The following is a 10,456-nucleotide window of genomic DNA, read 5'->3' on the forward strand; positions in this document are numbered from 1 at the left end:
CACACAAATATGCACGTGTATACAATGTGTGTGTGCTCCCTGCGGAACATAGTGCAGATGTAAATTAGACCCTTTCTAAAAATATAAAAATCTACGTTAAAAGAAATTTAATGAACCAATCCCATCGGTGTCTTGTAGAGTTCATATTCAAAAGGAATAGAATTAACCGGTCTTCTGAAGCTCCAGACCACAATGCACTGCACATCATTGCTTCTGTATTACTGCCTAATGATAGCACACTATGCAAGACTCGCATGGCCACAAGGAAAAAGCACAATAAAATAGAGCACACAATGGAAGCTGTTTATAGCTCATACCTGTTTATTTTACTTGTGGTATGAGCTTTTAACAATCTCTTTTTTGTCCATATTAAAAACCCTACCATTAAAGGGATATGAAACCCACATTTTGTCTTTCATGATTCGGATAGAGCATGCAATTTTAAGCAACTTTCTAATTTATTCCTATTATCAAATGTTCTTCATTCTCTTGGTATCTTTATTTGAAAATTTGGAATGTAAACTTAGCAGCCGGCCCATTTTTGGTTCAGAACCCTGTGTAGCACTTGCTGATTGGTAGCTAAAAATTGCATACTCTATCTGAATCATGAAATAACATTTTTTTGTTTAGTATCCCTTTATAAAAAAATATATAGGAACGCAAGAATCACTTGTACAATTTTGGCTGTTAAGCTTTAAACACTGGTTGATTTAATTTCCATATAAACAGAAAATCAGACAGTAGCTTTGTAGAACAGCCCTTTTTGGATGCTAAGTTAACACTATAAAGGAGGCACATAAAAGGAACAGATTTGTCACAAAAATCAGAGTCTAGTGTAAAAATCATGTGCTATTAGGGCAATTTGTAAAATAATGAATGTCTTCTGCTTTGTGGAAACATTGGGTGAGGTAATGAGAAGCATGCATACATGTGTATGCTCAAATCACTGGAGCAGAATGGAGGCATTTCAGGAGTGAAACTTTAAAGGGATATTGCATTGTATTGTAAAAAAATTCTCTCCTTTAATGCGTTTCCAATGATTAGTACCTGGGGGAGTGTATTATATTGTTTAGAAACAGGTCTTTTACGCTTATTTTGTAATTTGAAGTAGCTGCTCTGCCACCTCATATGCTATAGGTTTCAGTACTGCAGTATTGGCTATAGAAAAGATATGTAAGCAAGAGGCAGCAGTAGAAACCAACCTCCCTGTGGCAGGAGAGAGGACAGCCCCTTTGAAAAGGTGTTCTAGTGGCTACTTTGATTACAATAAACTCTTAGCTGCTTGCTTGAGTACATTGTCCCTTTTTAACGCCTTATAAAAAGTTAAAAATATTCAAAGTAAAAGAATATACTGTATATTTTTTTTATCTAGCATAATACAGCATCTTATTTTTCACACTAAAATGTCCCTTTAACTGTGTGTGCATTGCCCAACTAATGCGTAAAAAAATGCCTTATGTTCAACTAAATGAAACCTGAATGTCGTTAGACACAAAATAAAAGATTTATATTTTGTATTTATGCTTAAATACAGTAATATTTTTCTAAAGTGATTCTGATTTCTTTTAAAAAGAAAGTAAAGCTGTAAATTTGTGCCACATAGTTGTCACACAATGCTTTTGTAAGAAGAATACATTTGCTAGAAATTGCATGAAATGTGCTCTGTGTCAGAATGATGGCGGCTTACTACATAATTCACCAGGCTATGAAGTTACTTATAGACAGGGGAGGGGTAAATATCACTATAGCCAGGGGAGGGGTAAATATCATGATAGCCAGGGGAGGGGTAAATATCACTATAGCCAGGGGAGGGGTAAATATCACTATAGCCAGGGGAAATAAGTTACTTGTCCTCTCCTATTTTCTAACTCATCCCCTGCAATTGCTTATTAGACTAGTGGATTTGTGGAAACTTCCAGTCCTGTATATATGGGGATCAAGAATTGACGATCCTAAATATATAATAAGGCCTCTGGGAATTGAAAGTCAAAATTAAACTTTCATGATTTAGATAGAGCATGCAATGAAAAAACTAATTTTAATAAAAAAACATTTTCTTCTATTATCACACGTTCTTGCGTCTTTTAGTATCATTTGCTGAATCTTTGCATGAGAGCATACTGAGGTATACTCGGGAAAAGTTGTGTGTTCTATAATGCTACAGTGTTTGTGACAATGTTATACGTTGCTGCAAACACTGTTGCTCCTGATACTACCTGGGTATGCTCTCAGGCAAAAAGCTGTTTTAAAAAGGGATACAGAGAGAACCAAGTAAATTTAAAGGGACAGTCTACACCAGAATTTTTATTGTTTTAAAAGATAGGTACTCCCTTTATTACCCATTCCCCAGTTTTGCATAACCAACACAGTTATAATAATATACTTTTAACCTCTGTGATTATCTTGTATCTAAGCCTCTGCAAACTGCCCCTTTATTTCAGTTCTCTTGACAGACTTGCAGTTTAGCCAATCAGTGCCTGCTCCCAGATAACTTCACGTGCACGAGCACAGTATTATCTATATGAAATACGTGAACTAACACCCTCTAGTGGTGAAATTTTTTTCAAATGCATTCTGAAAAGAGGTGGCCTTTAAGGTCTAAGAAATTAGCATATCAACCTCCTAGGTTAAGCTTTCAACTAAGAATACCAAGAGAACAAAGCAAAATTGGTGATAAAAGTAAATTGGAAAATTGTTTAAAATTACATCCTCTATCTGTATTATGAAAGTTTATTTTGGCCTAGACTGTCCCTTTAAAGAAACACATTAGAAAATAAAATATTTTTTATTTGTTTAAGGGACAAAAATTAAAATTTGATTCAAATGCAGTTTTTAAAATATTATTTCCATTGTGCAGTAGAAGCTGATGTCTCTTTTAATTGTTAATAAGCAGAACTTCTACAGGTTTATTAGCAGGTAATGACACACCTCACAAGCATTACAATTCCCTCTCTTATGTGCGACAAGGGAGAAAGATGACTATTTACCCTTTCAGATTGTATATGTGATATAAAAACTCTTGCACATCCTCCAGGATTTAAATCACTGTGTATAAGTTTTGTTTGAAGCCTATGACTAATTCTAACATTTCAGCCCACTAATATATAATTTATACAGAAATGAACACTGGGATTTAATGAGCAGTGCAGCAGCCTCCAGTATTTGGCTGTGTCTTCAAGACTGGAGTGTAAAGATGAGACTGTTGTGTGATTTCTCTATTGAGTAGCTGTATTTAGCTTTGGCTAAAATAAGGCTTACTGAAGTTTTATTTGCATACTCTACCTCCCTCTAGTGGTAATCCTTGAAAATAAAAATATAAATTTTTCAGCAACTGAAAATTGAACGTCACTTAGTCATTGCTACTATTGAGAATGTAGCTATTTAATAATATAATATATGCACATAACTCATTTGTTTACCATAATATTTTATTGCACATTTGTGGGACTTGATGTATAGAGCTTTATAGCATTAACATCCTTCTTAGAGATCATTCAAAAATGTTTGCAAAATAATTTTATTCACATTATTAAATATTACTGTGACTAGCAAAACTAAAAGAGGCAATCTGCAGACACTTCTTACACAGCTTGTAAAGATATGTAACACCACTAGTATGAGAGGTTTCTGAGTTAAAAATAAAACAAATACAATATATATATATATATATATATATATTTATATAATGACTTCTGCACCTTGTTTAACCTGATGTCTAACTATGGCACAGCCACTCCCTTTTTAGTTTGTTTAACATTTGCAGATCTGTTTGGACCATTTTAGATTCTAGATAATTTTGTAATATAGACTATTTATGTAATTTAAAGTATTTGCTGTATTTTTTTTATTATTATTTTAGCGGGTGGATCCTTTCTAACTCATGTAAATATTATGTTGCCGTAAGATAGGAAATGAATGAATAAAGTGTAGAGGAACCTTCCTTGATTGTTTTTTCTCTGGGTGAAATGAGTAATTTGATGTTAATTTATAACCCTAATGGTAGAGATTATTAACTTGTCTCAATAAAGATATATTTGTTGTGTTTTATTGAGGGTTTAGGCAATACATCTGTTGGCGCTCTACAAATAACTGATAATAATAATACTGCATATCAAACTGCAAATTATCATTTGGCATCACACAAAGAAAAAATAAACCGATATATATCAAGCAATAAATTTACAATTTCACAATACATCAGAGCATATCTAACGCCTGAATTATCAAAACCTTATTTAAAGGGACAGGAAACAACATTTGTCTCTTGATAATTCAGATAGAGAATACCGTTTTAAAAAAGTTTCCAATTTACTCCTATTTTCCAATTTGCTTCATTCTCTTGTTGTTCTTTATTGAAGAGATAGCTAGATAGGTAACGTGCACGTCTGGAGCACTACATGACAGAAAATAGTGCTGCCATCTAGTGTTCTTGCTGAGGTATTACATTGTTGCAAAACTGCTGCCATATAGTACTACAGGCAAGTGCACACTCCTGAACGTAGGTCAACAGAAAGCGAAGAAAATGTGATAATAGAAGGCAATTGGAAAGTTGTTTTAAAATTGTATGTTCTATCATGAGAGAAAAATGTTGGGTTTTACTGTCCCTTTAAAGGGACAATGCACTGTAAATAGTTTTTATACCAGTTGCAGAGTTTAAAATTTGTGGGAAAATCTCCTTTAGGTATATTTTGTATATGGAATCGCTGTATCTGCTTATTGAAACTACAATCCAATAACATTGGTAGCGGTTGTAGGGAGAGCAGAGTTTTTTCTCTCACTGTATATAGTATTATCTCTGTCCCAACTCCCACTCCAAGCATGTTTGGGATTACACTCGAGTAGTATAAAGGCAAACCCCCTCTACATACCAGAGATTCAATCACCCAGTCACATTTTTGCTTCTAAAATGGAGTTGAGGTTACCAATAAATATTCTGGAACGCAGCACAATCTCCAGAGCCCTGCATAGTTGGCACAAATTCATGCAAGTATCCTACATAAGATTCCATCCAGACAATGACACCGCATGTAGTGAAAGAAGTTTCCTGCATATTTAGATAGGCAGAATGTAACAATTGTCTGATCTCAGCCATTCACATCTTGGAAGTGAATTATTGGGAAACATCCTATCTTAGGTGCAACCATCTTCACCCAGGATAGTGGGCTGTGAACCAGGAGGTTTGCGACCAGATAGTGAGATGTTGGGGCTTGCTAGAGATAGACCTCCTGGCTTTTTGCTTGAATCTCAAAATGCTGCACTATTGTGCCAGGTCTCAGGTGGAACTAGTGGTTCCCGGATCATTCAAACTGATCTACATCTTTCAAAGGTTGTTGCTACACAATAATAGCCAGAATCAAACAAGAATGAGTTTCAGTAATTCTGATTGCTCCGGCTTGACCCCACAAGACTTGTTATGAAGACTTAAATAAAATGTCCTCTTACCTGCTCTAGCATTGTCCTCTCAGAAAGGACCTTCTTTTTCAAGTTCCAATATTTCATCAGGATCTCAAAACGAAAGGCTTGGCAATTGAACGGTTAGTTTTGTTTAACAGAGGTTCATCCAATAAGGTAACTGTTGCCTTAATGCAGTCTAGAAAGCCAGTAACCAAGTGTATCTATCATAAGATGTGAAAAACATGGGTAAAGTTGGAATTATTTTGACATTTCTGGAGTTCTTGAATTTCTTCAGGATGGCTTAGAAAAAGGCTTATCAGCCACTTTGGCCATATCTCTTCTTTATTATAAGAAACTTGACTTAAAGGGACACTGAACCCAATTTTTTTCTTTCGTGATTCAGATAGAGCATGCAATTTTAAGCAACTTTCTAATTTACTCCTATTATCAATTTTTATTCGTTCTCTTGCTATCTTTATTTGAAATAAAAGCCATCTAAGCTTTTTTGGGTTAAGAACTCTGGACAGCACTTTTTGATTGGTGGATGCATTTTTTCCACCAATCAGCAAGGACAACCCAGGTTGTTCACCAAAAATGGGCCGGCATCTAAACTTAGATTCTTGCATTTCAAATAAAGATACCAAGAGAATAAAGAAAATTTGATAATAGGAGTAAATTAGAAAGTTGCTTAAAATGTCATGCTCTATCTGAATCACAAAAGGTCCTGAGATCGGTTACAGGTCCTGAGATCTGTTCTAATGTTTGTTGTTTAGAAAATTATTGTTATTCATTATTAGTAAAGTTTTTATTAATTGTCAAAGTTTGTAAATATATTTCAAACCCTAATACAGTATATATTCTAAGCACAGTTAGATATATATATATATATATATATATATATATATATATATATATATATATATATATATATATATATATATATATATATATGTAACAACGTGGAGCTTCATACAGTCTCATGGTTGTTATCAGAGGGATACAAAACATCTTAAAGGGACAGTTAACACCAGAATTTTTGTTGTTTAAAAAGATAGATAAACCCTTTATCACCCATTCCCCAGTTTTGCATAACCAACACAGTTATAAAAAAATACAGATTTTACCTCTGTGATTACCTTGTATCTAAGCCTCTGCAAACTGCCCCCTTATTTCAGTTCTTTTGACAGACTTGCATTTTAGCCAATCAGTGCTTACTCCTAGGTAACTTCACATGTGTGAGCTCAAAGTTATCTATATGGCACACATGAACTAACACCCTCTAGTGGTGAAAAACTGTCAAAGTGCATTCACATAAGAGGCGGCATTCAATGTCTAAGAAATTAGCATATGAGCCTACCTAGGTTTAGCTTTCAACTAAGAATACCAAGAGTACAAAGCAAAATTGGTGATAAAAGTCAATTGGAAAGTAGACATGTGCATTTAGTTTTCATTAGTTAAATAAATAATTTAATTTCTGCAAATTAGTTATGTTAAGTTAAATTTATTCATATGCATTATTCTATTCTGAAGTTTGGAATAGAATAATGCATATGAATAGAGAATAGGTCAGAAAAAACAAAAGTATCTGAAAAAAACGATTTAACTTAACATTACTAATATGCCGGCGATTGCCGAAACGAACACCCCCGCCACCCACATTGCCGACACTAAATAAACCTATTAACCCCTAAACTGCTGTTGCCCGACATCGCCTACACTAACTAAACCTATTAACCCCTAAACCTATTTGTTTAAATCAGCCAATAGGATTTAAGCAGCTCTCATTCCTATTGGCTGATTTTAATTTTTCAGCCAATAGGAATGCAACAGTACCCCAATATAAAAGGGGTACCTTGCATTGAATCCTCAGTGTGTGGCAGACAATCGCATGAAGAGGACCTCCATGTCGGACCGATGGACCTCCGCCTCCGTGCATCCACCGACCGCTCCGCCTCCGCTGAGATGAAGATCGATGCCGGTCCAGCGATGGGTAAAGATGGAGCCATCTGGATGAAGATCTTTCGCCGGACTTCAGCAACTGTGAGTACCAATTTTGGGGTAAGTGTTAAGTTTTTTTTTTAGATTAGGGCTTTTTTATTTTAATGGGCCGAACGGGGTATTAAAATAGGAATAATTTTAATTATTTTGGATAATTTCGTTTGTTATTTTTAGTTATGGTAATTTTTTAATTTTTATTATTTTTTTGTAATTGTAATTACATTTTTTAGTAATCTTAGTTTTTTTATTTTTAGTAATGTTAGGTTTTTTTAGTTTAAGCTTAGGTTTTATTTTTATTTCACAGGTATTTTGTATTTATTTTTAAATAGGTAATAAGTTAATAATTGTAACTTTAATTTAGGTCTATTTTAATTATGTTAAAATTAGTGGGTGTTAGGTTTAGGGGTTAATAGTTTTAATTTAGGTTGTTTTTTGTGATGTGGGGGCCAGCGGTTTAGGGGTTAATAGGTTTAGTTAGTGTTGGCGATGTTTGGCAACAGCAGTTTAGGGGTTAATAGGTTTAGTTCGGGTTGGTGATGTTTGGGAACGGCGGTTTAGGGGTTAATAGGTTTAGTTAGTGTCGGCTATGTCAGCGAACTGCGGTTTAGTGGTTAATAGGTTTAGTTAGGATTGATGATGTTTGGGAACAGCGGTTTAGGGGTTAATAGGTTTAGTTAGTGTCGGCTATGTCGGGGAACAGCGATTTAGGGGTTAATAAGTTTAGTTAGTGAGGGGAAACTGCGGTTTAGGGGTTAATAGGTTTAGTTAGTGTTGGCGATGTTGGGAAACAGCGGTTTAGAGGTTAATAGCTTTATTGATTTAGTTAGTGTCGGTGATGTTGGGGAACTGCGGTTTAGATTAGAACAATGCAAAATTCCGAATATGAATAAAGAATGGATCCGAAAATTCGGAAACTGATTTATTCTTTTTGGAATTTTTCGGGATTTTAGTTATGGTGCCGATTCGGAAATTTGGAGTCATTAAAATCTTAGAATCGACCAAAATTCGGACGAAACGAATTACACGTCTATTGGAAAGTTGTTTAAAATGACATGCCCTATTTGAATCATTAAAGTTTATTTTGGACTTGACTGTCCCTTTAACACTTTATAGTTAAAGAAAATCTTGTTTAAAAACTATCACCTAGATTACGAGTTTTGCGGTAACAGGGGTGCGGTGCTAACGAGCAGTTTTCCCTCATCACTCACTTGCAGACAACGCTGGTATTATGGGTTTTTAGAATCCCAGCGTTAGACGCAGAAAAGTGAGCGGAGAGCAAAATTTGGCTCCAAATCTCACCTCAATACCAGCGCTGCTTACGGTAGCGGTGAGCTGGCAAAACATGCTCGTGCACGATTTCCCCATAGTATTCAATGGGGGAGAGCCGGATGAAAAAAAACCTAACACCTGCAAAAAAGCAGCGTTCAGCTCTTAACGCAGCCCCATTGATTCCTGTGGGGAAATACATTTTATGTCTACACCTAACACCAATCCAGAGTCTAAACACCCCTAATCTTACACTTATTAACCCCTAATCCGCCGCCCCCGACATCGCCGACACCTACATTATATTATTAACCCCTAATCTGCTGCTCCGGACACCGCTGCCATCTACATTATACTTATTAACCCCTAATCTGCTGCCCCAACATCGCCGACACCTACATTATATTTATTAACCCCTAATCTGTAGCCCCCAACCTACACTTATTAACCCCTAATCTGCCGCCCCCAACGTCTCTGCCACTATATTAAAGTTCTTAACCCCTAAACCTAAGTCTAACCCTAACCCCCCCTAACTTAAATATAATTTAAATAAATCTAAATCAAATAACTACATTATTCCTATTTAAAACTAAATATTTACCTATAAAATAAACCTTAAGATAGCTACAATATAACTAATAGTTACATTGTAGCTAGTTTAGGATTTATTTTTATTTTACATGCAACTTTGTATTTATTTTAACTAGGTAGAATAGTTATTAAATAGTTATTAACGATTTAATAGCTACCTAGTTAAAATAAAGAAAAATTTACCTGTAAAATAAAACCTTACCTAAGTTACAATTACACCTAACACTACACTATAATTCAATTAATTCCCTAAGAAAAAAAGAGAAAAAAAACAACACTAAATTACAGAAAATAATAAAATAATTACAAGTTTTTTTAAACTAATTACACCTAATCTAATCCCCCTAATAAAATAAAAAAGCCCTACCCTATACTAAATTACAAATAGCCCTTAAAAAAAGAAGTACAAAACCCACCAACCCTACTTTAAAACCCACCCAATACCCCCTTAATAAAACACTAACCCCTTGAAGATCACCCTACCTTGAGAAGTCTTCACCCAACCGGGCCGAAGATCTCAATGAAGCCAGGCAAAGTGGTCCTCCAGATGGGCAGAAGTCTTCATCCAAGCCGGGAAGAAGCGGTCCTCCAGACGGGCAGAAGTCTTCATCCAGGCGGCATCTTCTATCTTCATCCATCCGGTGCGGAGCGGCTCCATCTTCAAGACATCCGACGCGGAGCATCCTCTTCAAACGACGTTCAACTTAAGAATAAAGGTTGAGAGATAGCGTTCCCAGCAACAACTGCGGACCTGGCGTGATTACCGGAAGTGACACCGGCTGCTATGCAATCTTCCCCATAGAGAGCCAACGGAGTGCCGTAGCAGTGGCGAAACCCAGCCACTATACAGTTACGTGGAAAGGAAGTGAGGCAGGCACTGCTCAAGAGGGTTCCATAAAACATAAATCCTTTATTTCAACATCTTAAAAAGTAAAACAACTTACGCTGAAAGTAGCGTTCCAGAAAAAAAGGTGCAAAAAATGAAGACGAGTACAAGGCAGGGGTAGTGTGACACAAAAAGTCTGACTAGTTTCGAGTCCTCACAGGACTCTTATTCATAGACATGGGAAGGAAGAGTAGAAGCCCACATCTAAAGGAAAACCTGTATGTAAAAAGCAGCTGGTTCCAATAAAGATTAATTAGGAAACCAGTTGAGGATAACCCCTAAATGTAGAGGCTCCCCCTGTCCCTAAGCAACAAAGTTAAA

Source organism: Bombina bombina, chromosome 3 (genome assembly GCF_027579735.1).
Source record: "Bombina bombina isolate aBomBom1 chromosome 3, aBomBom1.pri, whole genome shotgun sequence".
In the NCBI taxonomy this organism is placed as follows: Eukaryota; Metazoa; Chordata; class Amphibia; order Anura; family Bombinatoridae; genus Bombina; species Bombina bombina.